At 39.1% G+C, this 16,584-nt stretch overlaps 2 long non-coding RNA genes across 2 annotated transcripts in view; both read right to left on the bottom strand.

Moving 5' to 3' along the window:
- LOC145722601 (uncharacterized) overlaps positions 1 to 16,584 on the bottom strand; it is a 124,602-nt gene that overhangs the window by 93,353 nt on the left and 14,665 nt on the right. The gene's annotated exons all lie outside the window — the stretch shown is intronic.
- On the bottom strand, positions 5,203 to 11,036 carry LOC145722603 (uncharacterized). Its single transcript, XR_014146971.1, has 2 exons — positions 6,334 to 11,036; positions 5,203 to 6,128 (listed from the first exon to the last, which is right to left on the bottom strand). It is a non-coding gene; the product is annotated as an uncharacterized LOC145722603 (long non-coding RNA).

Raw genomic sequence — 16,584 nt, 5'->3', positions numbered from 1 at the left:
TCACTTAAAATCTCAAACTCCTGGGGCACCTGGGTTCCTCAGTTGGTTGAGCGTTTGACTCTTGATTTCAGCTCAGGTCATGATCTCAGGATCGTGAGCTCAAGCCCCAGGTCGGGCTCTGAGTTCAGCACAGAATCTGCTTGTCCCTGTTCCTCTGCTCCTCAACCCCCACCTTGTGCTCTTGCTCTCTCCCTTTCTCTCTCTCAAATAAATAAATAAAAGCTTTGAAAAAAATCTCAAACTCCTGCTTGGCTTACATTTCTTATTCGAATTCCATCTTTTGTATCACCTTTATGAGTGATGGAGCATCCAGGGATGGCTAGGCTTTGAGGGGAAAAGAAGATAGACTGATAAATGTAAAAACAAATCCCAAAACTTGTCATTCGTAGGCACAGCACTGAAGGAAGCAAGAGAATGTTCACAGACCAGGTGATAAGAACTACCACTCCCCAGTTTATTAACACATTGTAATGGCAGTGTCCCTTTTGTCCCTGAGTATAGCTCAGATCACCACCATGTGTCTCATGGACAGCAGGCTGAAGTAGCTTATGTCACTCGAGCGGGGAAGATGAGACCATGTGACATTCAGCAGAGGGGGGGGAAGGCAGATCCTACAATCATAAGTTATCACACTTAAAAAAAAACCTATTTAAAAGGAGTACTCTGATAACATTTGTTTTGATGAGATCATAATATTTGTGCCAAAAAGGACAGACTCTCTGAGCTGCAGCTTTTGTCCAGGGTAGTAAATCATTAAAGATCTCTGAGCTTAGATTTTTAACTTCTAAAGCATGATGTAAAGTTCTGTTGATTATAGAGAATCTGATTTTCTAGTCAGCATCCACCAAAAGCAGCAACAGAAAATGCCTCTCCAGCACAGTTCTGCTGACTTATGATCCCTACTTCGCCGACTCTCATCTGCTTCTAGGCACAGCTGTTTCCAAGTGGAACAGCACTTTATGCAAACAGTACCAGCCTGGCCTCAGAGCAAGGAAGCCCAGAGAATAGGAGTTGGGGAAATCAGTATTTTATAGTTGGAGCCAAGAATTTGGACCATCACCTGCGACTTCAGATACCTGTGATCTTCCATGGCTTGCTCTTGGCTGAAATGCACTGCCTGAGGCAGATCTTAGAGAGCTGTTGTGGCAAACTGAATCCTCGTGAACTTCTAAGAGCCTGCCAAGGAAATGAGCAAACCAAAGGATGATGAAGAAGGCTGTGCTATGCACAGCACCTCCTCTATCTTTGCTCAACCTCACCGGGAAAACTGCCCAAGTTGATCATTACAAGATTAGGATCCATGGAGTTTTGTTTTTCTATAGAGTTCAACAGTGCATGGTTTCTATTAAAAACAACCACCACCACCACAACAACAACAACTAAACATAATGAATCCACTCTGTAGGATACTTGGAAGAGAGTGGGATATCAGAGCCAACAAAATATGAGACATCAACAAGAGCAGGACCTTTGGAAAACTAAGAGAAGCAGACCGCTTAAAGAACAACACTCCCTTTGGGACCCAACAGAATGTTTCACAACAGTTGTCAACCTCCTCCACTCAGCTCCTGGCTGCTGGCTCCAAACTGCCATAATCCTACATCTTCCAAGACTTCCTTAGGCCAAGATTTGATCCGTAAGGCAAAGTATAAATTGTAGTGTTTAAGAGCAAAGCTTTGGAATAAGTTTGCCTTGTTCCATATCATGGCTTCACTACTTACTGTATGATTGTCAGTAAGTAACCTAATTTCTATTAAGCCTAATTCACATATGGAAGAAAAAGAGCTAAAGATATACATATTTTTAAAGTTAACAGTAGTTATCTCTGGTTAGAAGGATTAAGCATTAAATTAGTTTTATTTAAGGGCGCCTGGGTGGCTCAGTGGGTTAAGTGTCTGCCTTCGGCTGGGGTCATGATCCCAAGGTCCTGGGATCGAGCCCCGCATTGAGCTCCCTGCTCAGTGGAGAGCCTGCTTCTCCCTCTGCCTCTACCCCCCCAACTTATGCTCTCTCTCTCGCTCTATCTCAAATAAATAATAAAATCTTTTTTAAAAAATTAGTTTTATTTATCTGCATTTTCTAAAAATGTTTGTAATTGAGCATATAGTATTTTTGTAATAAGAAAAGCAAACATGTTATATAGTAATAAAGTTAACTAAGGAAATTAGAACTTAACTGAAGTAATAGTTTTAATAGAGTAATTCTTGATGAAGCCAAACAATAGTCAGATTCCAACTTTGTTCCTCTAAATGTTATAAAAAATGCCAAAAGTCAATTTGAAAATCAGTTGATGGGCTTAATTTTAAATAAAGGCAAACAAAACCACAGCACCAAAGTAATAAATTAAAATACAAGACCTCCCCCATCTCCCACTTGGTCATTGGATTCCATTCCTCCAGGCTTTAGACGGCATCATAACTGGCTCTCCTGACAGTCCCATGATGTCTTGTGTACCAAACTCTGTGCTATTTTCCAGATATATACCTCCCAGGCTTACCACAAAACTGCCCTTCCAAAAGATTCCAGCAAAATAAAACATTCTGCTGGAATATTTTTAAACAGGTTATTGAAACACAGAAAGGACATTGCTTTCAAAGTTTTAGCCTGTTCCAAGAACCCTGTTGAGATTCTTGGCTCATTCTCCAATAGCTCTGGCACAAAATTGTCTCAGTTCATGACAGGTGATGGAGCACAAGAGGGTGCATCGGCCAACCTGATCATCAAGGAACTTCATCAAGGAAAAAACATATGTCAAGATTGACAGTGAACTCCCAAAGAACTGAGATACCTACAGTCCCATGCACACAAAAGAGGAGACCAACAGAATTACAGAATAATTCCCAAATAAGAGAATCAGGTTAAGTGGGCAAGCCCTGGCGGAGACAATATATCTTGTGATTGTCCATGAGAAAATTAATTAAAGTGCTGGAAAACAACTGCATTAGTCCCTGCTTTCAAGGTGACTTCAATATATTTTGAATGACAAGCCTCAAATACATCACTCTAAATCGAGTGGAGGATATGTTCCCAAAGGCAACTCAAGTGAGCATGGGAACAATGGTGGTGTTGCATGAAACCACTGCTCATGCAACTAAAGAAAAGGCTCCACAGCCAAATGTTGCTTTGTTCTTCTGCCCTGCATAGCTGTAGAGCCACTCATCCCATAATCATAACTCAATTATCTATCAGGAGAATTATTATTTTCACTTGTGTTGAAGAAATCCACTCCAACTACTGGTACTTCTCAACCTAAACTCCAAATTAGGGGCGCTTGGGTGGTTCAGTTGGTTGAGCATCTGACTCTTGGTTTCAGCTCAGGTGATGATCTCAGGTTCGTGGGAGCAAGGCCCCCCCACCCCCCGTCAGAATCCCTGCTCAGTGGGGAGTCTGCTTCTCTCCTTCTCCCTCTGCCCCTCTCCCTGCTTGTGTGCTTTCTCTTTCTCTATCTCTCTCTCTCCCCAAAATAAATAAACAAATCTTTTTTTAAAAAAGTTAACTCCAAATTATAAATATAAGCAAGGATGCCAAAATAACAAAATTTACGAGGAAAACTAATAAATGAAAGAGACACTAGGCTGAAAGGTAAAATAACCAATCCCTATAAACAGAGCTTATAAACAATACTGAAGAGAAATTTAAATATATAAAAATTATCCTCAAGAGATTTGATACAATTTATCAAAAGAGCTCTGTGGAAAGCAATCATCAGTCTGCAAATTAAAAATATGATTGCTAAGATTTTTTTACACTAAATCAGCCAAATACCAAAATGGAGATCAACTAAAACTGAATTAACAACTGAAAATCTACCAGAGACAGAAATTATAAGACAAATGACAAGAATCATGATAGAACTTATATCTTACTTCTTTCAAAATAGACCTTAGAAAGCCAATATCTGTCTACCATGAATTCTAGAAGAATGACAAACATGGAGAGGGAATATAATGAAAGAAATAAAAGTCAATTTTCCTTGAGCTAAGGAAATTTTCCACAGGACATGGCCCACTGTGGAAAAGACAGCTAGTTGTCCACCAATACCCATTCTCGTTGTCTTCTTTGAATAGAACCCCTGAGAATTTTAGCTAATCACAGAAGACTTGGCAAAATAATTTCTCACCCTCTCTTGCAAATTGGTCTTGTGACAAAATTCTAACCAATAAGATGTGGATTAAAGCGATATATGCAATTATAAGTCATTCTCTTAAAGAAAAGAAGATTGCCACTTTGCCAGCCCTCTATCTATTGGCTGAAATACAAATGTGATGGACATGGATGTTTTAGACCTAAGATCACCAAAAATAGCCATGTCCATTTGTTTACTTATTGTCAACAGCTGCTTTTCCAGTTCAGTGGTAGAGCTACAAGGTTGCAATAGAAGCCTTAAGGCCAATAAAGTCCAAAGTACGTACTATTTGTCCATTTACAGAAAAAATTTGCCAACTCCCAGTTAAAATTTAAAGATTGACAACATATGTGTTGGTAAAGAAGCAACTAGAATGCTCAGGCATTGTCAGTTGGAGTGTAAAGTATTTACAAGCACTTTCCAATACTGTTGGAACACAGTGTTAATAAAGTTAAATACACGGCTACCTTATTATACAGCAATTCCACATCTGTGTATATTCTCAAGATAAATGAAAATATACATGTATTCTCTCACAAAAGACATATTGAAGACTGCTCAGAGCAGTGTTATTCATTATAATCAAGAGCGGGTAAACAAACTGTGATATATCCATGTAATGAAGAACTACGCAGCACTAAAAAGGAAGACATTACTGCTACACCAATGACACAAATGGAACCCAAAACATACTGATGGGTAGAGGACAGACACCAAACAGAATCTCCTGTCTGATTTCACTTATATGAAGTTCAAGAAAAGGAAAAATTAATCTATAAGGATAGAAATCAGAACGGTCAGTATCTGCGGATGGTGTGTATTGACTGGAAAGGGCACGAGGAAGTCTTTTGAGGTGTTAAAAACTCTATAACTCGATCCTAGTGGTGACTACCGGGCATCTACATTTGTAAAAATTCAGCGAGCTATGCAACTTAAAATTTGTGTACTTTATTGTGTACATGTTATAACTGAATAAAAAGAAAATTTAAAAAGCTGAGGTAAACAAACAAGAAAGAATCAACGTATCTTATACTTAATACAAGAGAGTTATTGTTGATGATTTTTTGTCAAAGCAATAGACCAAAGCAGCAGATTGAACACATTTCCTGAAAATGTAGACTTAAAAACGTAACAGGCTAGAATAAGAGATGAACACTTCTAAATCATGAATAAAAACAAATCCACCACAGCAATACTCAACAAATATTACAATGTTTAGTGAAAAGAATAAGACACCAAAAATGCACACAGAATCAGTCCATTCACATAACATTCAAGAACAAACAGATTTAAAGTATGGACATCAGGAACGCATGCTTAGGTGGTAAAGCTGTAGGAACACAGGGAAGCAAGTCTCATTAAGTCAGGAGAGTAATTACCTTAGGCAGTAACTTCCCCATGATAAGGAGGTGATGGAGGAGAGGAACTTCTGGCATGCTGGTAATGTTATTTCTTGATCTACATGATGAGGACACCCATGTTCATGTTATTACTATGTTAACTTGTACATGTGTTTAAGCACATCTCTCAATGCATGTTTTATTTCACATAACCAAAGGTTTGTGTTTTTTTTTTTTTTAAGATTTTATTTATTTATTTGACAGAGACAGCGAGAGCAGGAACACAAGCAGGGGGAGTGGGAGAGGGAGAAGCAGGCTTCCCGCTGAGCAGGGAGCCCGATGTGGGACTCGATCCCAGGACTCTGGGATCATGACCTGAGCTGAAGGCAGCTGCTTAACGACTGAGCCACCCAGGCGCCCTCACATAACCAAAGGTTTAAAACAAAGCAAAGATACAGAGGATTTGAATAACAAAAAGGTTCATTCGCTATTACATATATGTTCTTTCTTCATATATAAGTATGAATATTATATTCATAGACACAGTATTATAGATATAAATACATATGAATTATATAATATACATTTATATATATGTATGTGTATGTGTGTATGTATGTACCAAACAGAGAAGATGCAATGTATTCAAATGCCTATAAAACCTGTTTTCAGGGCGCCTGGGTGGCTCAGATGGTTAAGCGTCTGCCTTCGGCTCAGGTCATGATCCCAGGGTCCTGGGATCGAGCCCCGCATCGGGCTCCCGGCTCGGCGGGGAGCCTGCTTCTCCCTCTGACCCTTGCCCCTCTCATGCTGTTTCTCTCTCGCTCGCTCTCTAAAAAATAAAATCTTTAAAAAAAAAACAAAAACCTGTTTTCAAAAGTCCATCATATACTTCACCAGGGATGATTTCATCTTTGCTGTGGATTAGTGGTGGCTGTGAGTTTCCCATGCTTTCAGTTTCCAAGATGAAGCTCATCTGTGTGTGTGGTTATACTGTCATTATTGGGTGTATGGTAGGGGTTGGGAAGACAACTCAGCTTTTGGTTCATATGTTGCCAGGCACAAGGAATCACATCCATCCACACTTGACATAAGACCGCACATTACTCTGAAAGTCTGGAGTTTGACCTGGATTCAGTAAGTGAACGGGACTCTGGATGGTCTTTCTTAGGGAACAGTAGGAGAAGAAAGGTGCTCTGAAATATTTGGTAGCCAGAGGAAAGAAGTAGGGCAAAGAGGGCTAACAGATCACCAAAAATCTGTGTTTCACTCCCCCTGCCCCATTGGGTAGAGTTATCTCAGAGAGTTGGCTGGTCAGCCAGGGATTACATTTCGCAGTTCCTCTTACCCTTAGTGGTAGTCCTATGACTAAGCTCTAGTTAATTAAATGTGAACCGAATTGATCACCATACCTTCCAGACCTGATACATAAAGACCCCCTCACAGTACTCTATCTATATTCTTTTCACTTCTCAGTTGGCTGGAATGGAGGTGAGCCCCCAGGGTGACCTTAAAAATTACTTGTTGAAGAGAGAAAAGCTCCCTACAGCCCAGGTTCCTGAATAACTGTATGGATGCAGGTGATGCCCTCTAAACTTTTCACCTACACAGTACTCTTATGTGAGCCATAGTATCCGAGCCATCATTCATTTTGGGTCTATTTGTTAGCATAGGTAGGCTACACTAATTAATGCAGGGAACAATTATAGTACCTACCCCACAGTGTGGTTGTAGAGCTTAAATGAAATCATGAAAAAAAGAAACTTAGCACAGTGCCTCACACATCATAAGTGCTGTGTGTGTGTGTGTGTTAGCTTAGTAAGTACCCAGGAAATTATGACAAGGACTTTAGAGTCTTCAAAATGATTAAGTTTCAGGAGATGAGCTCTTGAAAATAAAGGAAAGTGATTGATGACAATCTACTCAGTCCATTTTTTCCAGGTAATCACTCCTTCCTCCTAAGAATCCTCTGGGCCTGGGCATATGAGTAGCACAGTAGGGCAACCCAAGCACATTTGAGCAAGAAAGCTGTGAAACAAGCTCAATATGCTAACAATCAGGGACAATGATGAACCGGCTGGAGGCTCTGAGATGAGCCCCTAACATAAGTGAACAGAAAGAAGGGACTCATATGTAAATACGTGTGCAGAGGTAAGGTTTTTTCCTGCGTTTTCCCTTTCTGCTTGCAGCGAGCATATGTGTGCACACACATGCACACACACACTGACATACAGATAGATTGCTGCACTGCAAAGAGTATTGGTGATTTTATTGATGGGTCTCTCAAATCATCACTAAAACAAAAATAAGCTGTTCCCTTCACAGCTGGAGTCAAATGGAGTGATGACAGTTGTCTCACCCTTCTTTGATGATAAATGAGCCTTCCCCTGCTTACTCGGGTCCTTGACCCAAATTCACAGTTATTCCAGTGACCCAGGCAGATCTTAGGGAAGAAAAAAGCCACACTCACAAATGCCTAATGAAGCTTGTCTCAACTATTACTATTGTACCCTGTCATTCTAACTATAATTGATTTGCTAAGGTAGCTTTTTTTTTTTATAATCAGCCTAGCAGACAAAAATACCTAATATAAATTAAACACATACCTCTCTCTCTGTCTCTCTCTCTCTCTCTGTTTTTCACATTTCACCAGCCCTACTACCCCATGTTTACTTTAAACTTTCTATGAGACTTCACATTCTCCTCTTTTATCTTGGAAGTAAGCAAATAAGTGTCTGGCCTTTAAGAAGGTCTTTGGTAAAAGGATCTTAGAATCATGTAAAGAGGACTTCATCCCCTCAACAATCTTTGTCATAAGGGACAAAGTTTGGTGATTGAAGGTGACTGTCTAGAATCCTCTCTGAAAATGGTTTGGAAACCACATCAGAGCTTAGTAGGAAAGAATGCCATGATCAAGTAACCAAGTGCGGTGGCGTGTTAGAATATATTCCATGTATTTATCCTCCCTAGGAGTTAAAGTAGAATAATAGAAAATTTCCAGAAAGCAAGATACCTAGCCTATTGTGTAGATAAAGGTACAGATACAGGAATAGCTATATAGATATTTAGAATCTGAATCCTTTGAGGAAGATAATACAACCACATTTCAAAGCACATTCCCTGAAACTGCTTATACTTCTTGGTTGTTTCCCACAACAATCTACTTTAAACTCCTTGTGTTGCAAGACACAGGGATAAAATTAAACCACTTACTCAGGGAAAAAGGGAACAAGAGCTCTGAGAAGTAAGGGCCCAAGATTTCTAGGTTCTTTTCAAGATCCAAACTCCCTGAGAGATCCTCGAGCCTGAGATTCTCCTGGAAGCCATGTGCTTTGTGGTTGCCTGGATGTCTTTCTTCCACAATGGAAGGCTGCGTGTTAACAGCCTGTAGTAACAAGACTCCATTATTGCCCGAACATAACATCTCAGAGGGACTCCCAGCTACCCAGAGGTTGCAGAGAGTTCCATTTAGCACCATCTTTGTGAGGCGTGAACACCTGACACAGGATGAAAGTGGAGGAGCCGGCCCTGGGGAGGAAGGGCTTTTTCCCTTTCAAGTTTCTGAACTCTTCTAGGTCTGTGGAGGTCCAAACCACAGAACCAAGGAAACTCAAAAGGAAAGCAACAAAAGGAGCTACAAATCAAAAGCGCCCTCTCCAATGTACAGCTCCCGCTGTTCTGCTTTCATTACGCACCAGCATCCTGTGAATGGATAACAGCACCTCAGCCTCCTCATACAAAGTCAACACACTATATTGAGGAGTGTGTACAACTTGCAAAGGAGGAGACTGGCTGCTGGCTAAATTCTCCAGTCCTTTTCAATCTCCCTCCAAGCTTTTTTTTCTCTGTGGGGCTGGAAGCCGGGGAGTTTTCTTTGTCCGGTGACTATTAGGTTCCTTTGGGATCTTTAGGAATACCATAGACCCCATTGCTGCCACCACCCATCCCCATATGGTCATGCTCTCCCTGAGAACTGTCGTATAATCGGGACTTTTCTTTGCCCACCCACCACATATGTCCTCTTCTTTCCTCTGGGTCCCACTCTGCCACTAATTCTTTAAAGGTATTTATGTTAGCCAAAGCCTCTGGGTTGTAGGAAACAGTAACTCACTCCAAACTAATGAGAAGGAACTTCCAGACATCATGTAACTAAGTTAGCTCACAAAAATAAAGCAGGATCCAGGTTTTCTAGGGCCCAGAGCTTCAATAATAGAGAAAGGGTGTCTCTTTAATTTCTTAAATTTCAAATGCAAAATTAGGTATGAAAGTGAGTATCAAAAAGAGAAATCACAGCAAACTGCAAACTTTTAAATGTTGACAAATGTCACAAATACGACAAAACCCAGAAAAAATATCCTAATGTTTTTGTTAATTAACTGGCTGATAACACTTCTGTAATAACTTTTATCTGCTTGCTCTTTGATCACCTCTACATATGACAATAATTTTTTACTATAACTTTCAAGGGAATAAAAAGGTAGTTCAAGTCTTTCTTCTAGCATAGTGATCAAAATTCATTACTGAAGGTGGGATGCAGAAAACAATCAACATCACACACAGGTGTACTCCTGTTTGTCCTGACTCTTTTAAGACAGAAACTCTGACAAATTATAGTTTGCATGATTCACAAAAGGAAAAAAAAAATATGGTGCATTTAAATTGTCTAAATTACATAATCAAACATATTCCTCCACACTTCCATTTTGATTAAACATCAATTAAGAACTGAATCCTCTTCTTATAATTTTCTATTCCTGATTACTTAAATGTATAAAATTCTTTCAAGTCTTCCTTCTCCTCCACTCCCCACATATATTGGACGCTAGGAGCTATCCAGTATGTTCCTATAATAACCAGGTCACACTTTCCCACTGTGTCTTCCCTGTAGGAAATTATGGACGGAGGGGAGGGGAGAAGAAGTGCAGAGTGGAAGCAGAGAGAGCAGCATGGAGGCTCCTGAAACCATCTACACAGTAGACGATGTGATTCAGACTAAGGCAGTGGTGGTAGAGATAGTAAGTGATCAGACTCAGACTTACTTTGACAGTAGAGCCAGTGTGATTTGCCACTTTGGTATGGGAGACAAGAAAGTGAAGTTCAGGGGCACCTGGCAGGCTTAGCCAGTGGAGCATGCGACTCTTGATCTCAGGGTTGTGAGTCTGAGCCCCACATTGGGTGGAGAGATTACTTAACAATAAAATCTTCAATGGGACGCCTGGGTAGCTCAGTCAGTTGGGCAACCCACTCTTGGTTTTGGCTCGCGTCATGATCTCGGGGTTCTGGGATGAAGCCTCATGGTGGGCTCCATGCTTAGCACAGAGTCTGCTTGGGATCTCTCTCCCTCTCCCTCTGCTCCTCCCCCTTCTTATGTGATCTCTCTCTCTCTCTCAAATAAGTAAGTGAATAAAACCATTTTTATAAATAAATAAATAAATAAATAAAATCTTCAAGAAAATAAAATGAAGTTTAGGATAATGTCAAGTAGATAACCTGACCACTTCCACACAGAATTATTCTGAGCACTAACTGAATGAATGCTTGTAATCATGTCTAGCATGATGCATGGAACAAAACTGGAGCTCAGTAAACATTAGTTAAATCTGAACATTGTTTATATTACTTAAAAAAAAACCTAAGGAGAATAAATTGTACAGCTACCCTATATCGTTACTAACTTGACTATTAATGATGACAGCAAGGATCTCTAAAAATTTGCCTCACTGGCCCCTGCAAATCTGCTGAAGACAAGACAGGATAACAACCTAGGCAAATATTTAAAATAAGATATTGCCCCAGAAAGCACATAGAGCACAATCCTGTATTTACCTAGGTAAACACAACTTAAAAGAAGATATCTAGGGTGGTCACTTCAATGCAAATGAGGAGCTACCGAAGTCTAATTCTGACAAAACACGCTGGGGATTTTGGATTACCATCCACGGTGACCTCAACCCTCGGCCCTACACCTTTTTTAATTCCTATTGGCTATCCAGCTTTGAAATTATACCCTTGTAGGCTATGATTTTTAATTTGAGAAATTATTTTTATTACTTTATTATATTTTTATTATTAATATTTTTTAAGTAAGCTCCATGCCAAACGTGGGACTTGAACTCACGACCCTGAGATTAAGAGTTGCATATCTACTGGGGCACCTGGGTGGCTCAGTCATTAAGCGTTTGCCTCCAGCTCAGGTCATGATTGCAGAGTCCTGGGGTCGAGCCCCGCATTGGGCTCCCTGCTCAGCAGGAAGCCTGCTTCTCCCTCTCCCACTCCCCCTGCTTGTGTTCCCTCTCTCACCATGTCTCTGTCAAATAAATAAATAAAATCTTAAAAAAAAAAAACAAAGAGTTGCATATCTACTGACTGAGCCAGTCAGGAGCCCCTAATTTGAGAAATTCTCATTTCAAATCCATACATTAAGTGGAACATTATTGGGGCCCCTGGGGGTGTCTGGATGGCTCAGTGGGTTAAGGTCATGATCTCAGGGTCCTGGGACTGAAGCTGGCACCAGGCTCCCTGCTCAGTGGAGAGCCTGTTTTTGTTTCCCTCTGCTCCTCCCATCTGCTCATATTCTCTCTCTCTCTCTTTCTCTCTCAAATAAATAAATAATCTTTAAAAATTAAAAAAAAAATTTAAAAATAGGGGGCACCTGGGTGGCTCAGTCAGTTAAGCATCTAACTTGATCTCAGCTCAGGTCATGATCTCAGTGTTGTGAGATCAAACCCCACATTGAGCCCCACATCAGGCTCTGCACTGGGCATCGAGCCTGCTTAAGATTCTCTATCTCCCTCTCCCTCTGCCCCTCCCTACTGCCCCCTCTAAAAAAAAAAAATCCATAAACAATGAAACATTAATATTTGCACTATATCATTTCACCATTTACTTAAATTTGCACAATATAAGGTCTTACTATACAACAAAATATTTCAAGTGGGTAAGGATTTGAATATTTCCTCTTTTTTTATCTGTATTTTGTAAAATTTTTACAATGGCCATACATTACTTTGAGGTAAGAAGAAAGTAAATATTTTTAAAACATTAAGGAAAAAAAGGCTAAGAAAAACTCAAGTGGAAATATTACTTGATAACATCTCAATAATAATAGCCTCTTAGTAAATAGAAATAAAGTTGAACCTAAAACTTTAATTAACCAGAATAATTGCGATAATTAAGGATTGGAACAGTCTGATAGTACAGTATAATATTTTTTTTAGTTACCTATAAATAAACACCACCTTTGGTCCCTGCCTTCCACTTGTCTCCCTAATTCTTCCCTTTTCTACTTCTTTCCCCCAAGAATACAGCATCATGTATCAAGAATTTCCAATATGCCATATGCAAGGCTTTGTAAATAGCATGTAGAACACTGGGCCTAAAGAAATCCTGAAGGGCTTTTACTCTGGTAGGAAAAATTTATGTCAGTATTTATTACAAAATAAGGAAATTTTCTTAAATATGGCAAATATTGTAGGTTGGCTCATGCAATACTTATTCAAATTCCCTTTCTTTTCCTTCTGCTAGAGAGACTAGAGAGATACAAACCTACCTTTCTAGAGGCCCCTGCAACCAAAGGTACCCCTGTGACACATTTATAACCAATGAGAAATAAGTGAATGTCCCCTGGGAATTTCTTAGAGACACCACCCCTATCTGCTAGCTCCTGTCTGGAATGCAAACAATGGTTAGACTAGCAGCAGCCATCTTGGGACCTAAGAGAACAAAGTAAGAGAATCACAGAGCCTTTGGATCTCACATCCTTGCACCACTGATCTAATACCAAACATCACACACCACCAGAAAGAAGTCTTTATATATTTATGCCTATTACAAGTCCAGATTTCTACTACAAAGGCAAGTCCTAACGGGCCTGTAGGCCACTTCCTAAAGTAACTTAATGCCTTTAGCTAAATCTCTACTACCTTATGTTCCTAAATTAGCCACTTTCTCCTGATATCACAATTTAGGAAAATACTAATTACTTCATGGTTCTGGAAAATTAAAATTACTTAATGGAAAAAAAAAGGATCATACTAGGCTTCTTAGACCCAATGCTCCAATTAATATATTATGCATTTGTAGAACAGGGAAATGTAAAAGAGGCAAATGAAATAAAGTCACAAACCTGAGGTATTTCATAAACAGTAACTAGGGGGAGAGTCAACAGTCTTCACATTATATAAGCCCTGTGTTGTTAACAAACCTGTGTGAACCAAGCAGCTTTGTCATAATAGAGGGTACTGAGTGTTTGGAACGTGAAAAGGCCACTAATTCCTAACTTAGAGGTTTTTTCATCTAGTCCGTGGCCAAGAGAGTATCTGCACCCCCCAAAAAAGAAGAGTACAGAAGAGATCGAGCCAATGAAAAGGTAATGGGCAGAAGACAATCTTACCAAGATGACATTCCATAAAACAGAATTGGCAACATCTGCTCAATCTACTGTAGATAAACAGTGAACTATTTTCCATCTCATTAACTAAGAGGATGAGATATTAAATAAACCCCAGGGGCCTCATGCTTTGTTATCACATTTAAGGCTTGGCCCAGACTTGCTGCATTAGCTAATCTTTGTAATGGTTTACAATCTAAACTCTTACACAATTTCTCTCTCTCTCTTTCTCTCTTTCTTTCTCTCTCTCTCTGACACATATACACACAAATCCCAAATGGCTTCAAACCAAAAGTTCCTGCTTAATCTGACTGTCTAATTACTAGTCACTTAGCTTAAATTATTAACCATGTCTTCAACTGTGATATATGATACCTGTAGGTCTCCAAACAGGATTCTAATAGAATTATCTAATTCTATTAAACTGCAAACAAATGCCCATTAAATATTTATTAGCCAGCTTGCATTCATTGAAGATAGATTGGAGTGTCAGCAAACCTCTGGGTTCCCTCTTTCCGGAGCTTTGTCACACAGAAGGTTCAGCCAAACCAGCTCATCAGAATGATGCCTATTGATCAACTGCCAATTACCTATTTAATCAAAATCAATGGGGAAAAAAAAAGGTTAGAAGAACTTACAAGGTATGGTACAGATTTTTTTTTAATACTTGGTTAAATAAGTAAATTGGTTAAAATCTAGCTAACTTGATTGTAAACACTTAAGGTTTATTTTACCACAGGGAAAACTGCTAGCAGTTAAATAATTAGATTTTCTTTTTCAGATTGGTGAATTGTATTTTTAATAAAGTTGTTGAAGAACTGTCAATTTTATCCACCCAGGAGAGATGCTTTTTGATGCCAGGTTTTCAGGCTAAAATGTCTTCTTTCTTAAAGCCATATGAAAGATAACCTGACACCTTTGGCAGACAGCACTCCTTCAGATGGTAAGCATGTGGGCAGTTTTAGACAATTAGATTATGCAAGATGGCAAGTGTTCATTCACTAAAAATGCAAGAACCATCTGGATTCTCCCAGAGGATCTGGAGAAAATGAACAAGGAGAGTCACTCCTCTAAACAAACCACTTTAACATGAATTGTTCAAAACCCAAACTGTAAATCAATTCTTAATAACAAAAGGCCATCATAAAGAATAAGAAAGAAGGAGAGGAATGTCATCTGACTCTTGTTCAACTAACTTCTCAATAGTCAGAGAAAGGCCAAAGAAAAACAGGAATTGCTGTATCATACAATCAGTAGTGCTATATATTTTTGCTTCCTGGTTGCTGTAATTAAGGATTCGACTTCAGACGACCTCCTTATAGGTTGATTTTGAGAAGATACTACTGTACAGAAGCAAAATAATTAAGACAGACATGAAAATCAGCACTAGGAACCTCTAGTCATTAAAAACAAAGCAACGGGGAAAAAAAATAGTGTTACATTCACACACTGGTATAAAGTATTGCAATGCAAATGGATAGACTATAGCAACATAGAAAATGGATTAATTTTGTAGACATCATGTTGAATGAAAGAGCCAGACCCCCCCAAAAAAAGAACAGATTCTGTATGATAAAATTTACATAAAATTCAAAAACAGGCAACATTAAGCTATGTTTTAAGTAAAATAATAGTTACCTTTTGGAGTGGAGAAAAGGGTAGTGATTGGGGAGAATTTTGGAGTGCTTTCTATACCTGACCTACAAGCTATTTACAGAAATCTAGTCCCTTTGGAAAAATGTTTGCACTTTTCTTAATGTATGTTATTCTTCAATAAAAAGTTTACTTGCAAAAAGTAAAGCAACAGAGCAATTTATTTGTGTGTCCTTAGGCAAGTCACTTATCTCTGAACCTCAAAGTTTCCATCATGTGTAAAATAAGCAGTTGGACAAGATAGTCTTCAGATTTCTTTAGATTTCTTCAGATTGAAAAATGCTTTGATACTACAAAAGATCACTTGTCTCACAAGGACAAATTGGATCAATAAATCTATACTGATATCAACCTCATTTTGGCAGTTGAATATATCCCTCCCCCCTTACCCAGTTCTTCAATCTTTACTTAAATAGTAAAAAGTAAGTCTTTTGGTAGCATATGTACATAGAGAATCCTCCCTCTAGGTAAGTAGATATATATAATGAGAGAGAATTTTTTTTTAATAAAATAAAGCCAGACAAAAGGAGAGATGGGGAACTGTCTCACTCTCAAAAACCTGCCCCTCAAGTTTCTTTCAACTCCTCATTCACATAGAAATATTTAATCTTTGAGTTTTTTTATCCCAAGAGTCTATGGTTATGAAATCAGACAGGAATGGACTTTATAGGAATGTAAAAAAAAAAAAAAAAAAATCTGCCCTAAAATGTCTTTAGCACAATTACCTAAGCACCCAATGTTCCCACCATTAGAGGATCTTCTTAGGTTGATCAGCCCTTTACCTCACAGAGAACTGGCTTCTAAAGACATGAGATGTAGGAAACAAGATTTATGCATCACAAAGAGATCAAAAGCCTAGTGTATCTCTAGAAAAAAGGATGCTGACATTTGGTACCAAGATGGCACTTCCTGACCAGCCCAGAACCACAAATCAAGAGAACGTGGTAAGGGAATGGGAGCCAGGTATCCTCCCACCACTCATTCCCACAACTAACACCAACTTATTCCTGATTCTCCTCATGTTTCCACACACACACACACACACACACACACACAAAATCCTTGTGAATTTCACC

The sequence above is a fragment of the Leptonychotes weddellii genome, chromosome 7 (assembly GCF_054177405.1).
Source record: "Leptonychotes weddellii isolate Sample4059 chromosome 7, ASM5417740v2, whole genome shotgun sequence".
Classification (NCBI taxonomy): domain Eukaryota; kingdom Metazoa; phylum Chordata; class Mammalia; order Carnivora; family Phocidae; genus Leptonychotes; species Leptonychotes weddellii.
This window is presented reverse-complemented; position numbering and strand designations above follow the sequence as displayed.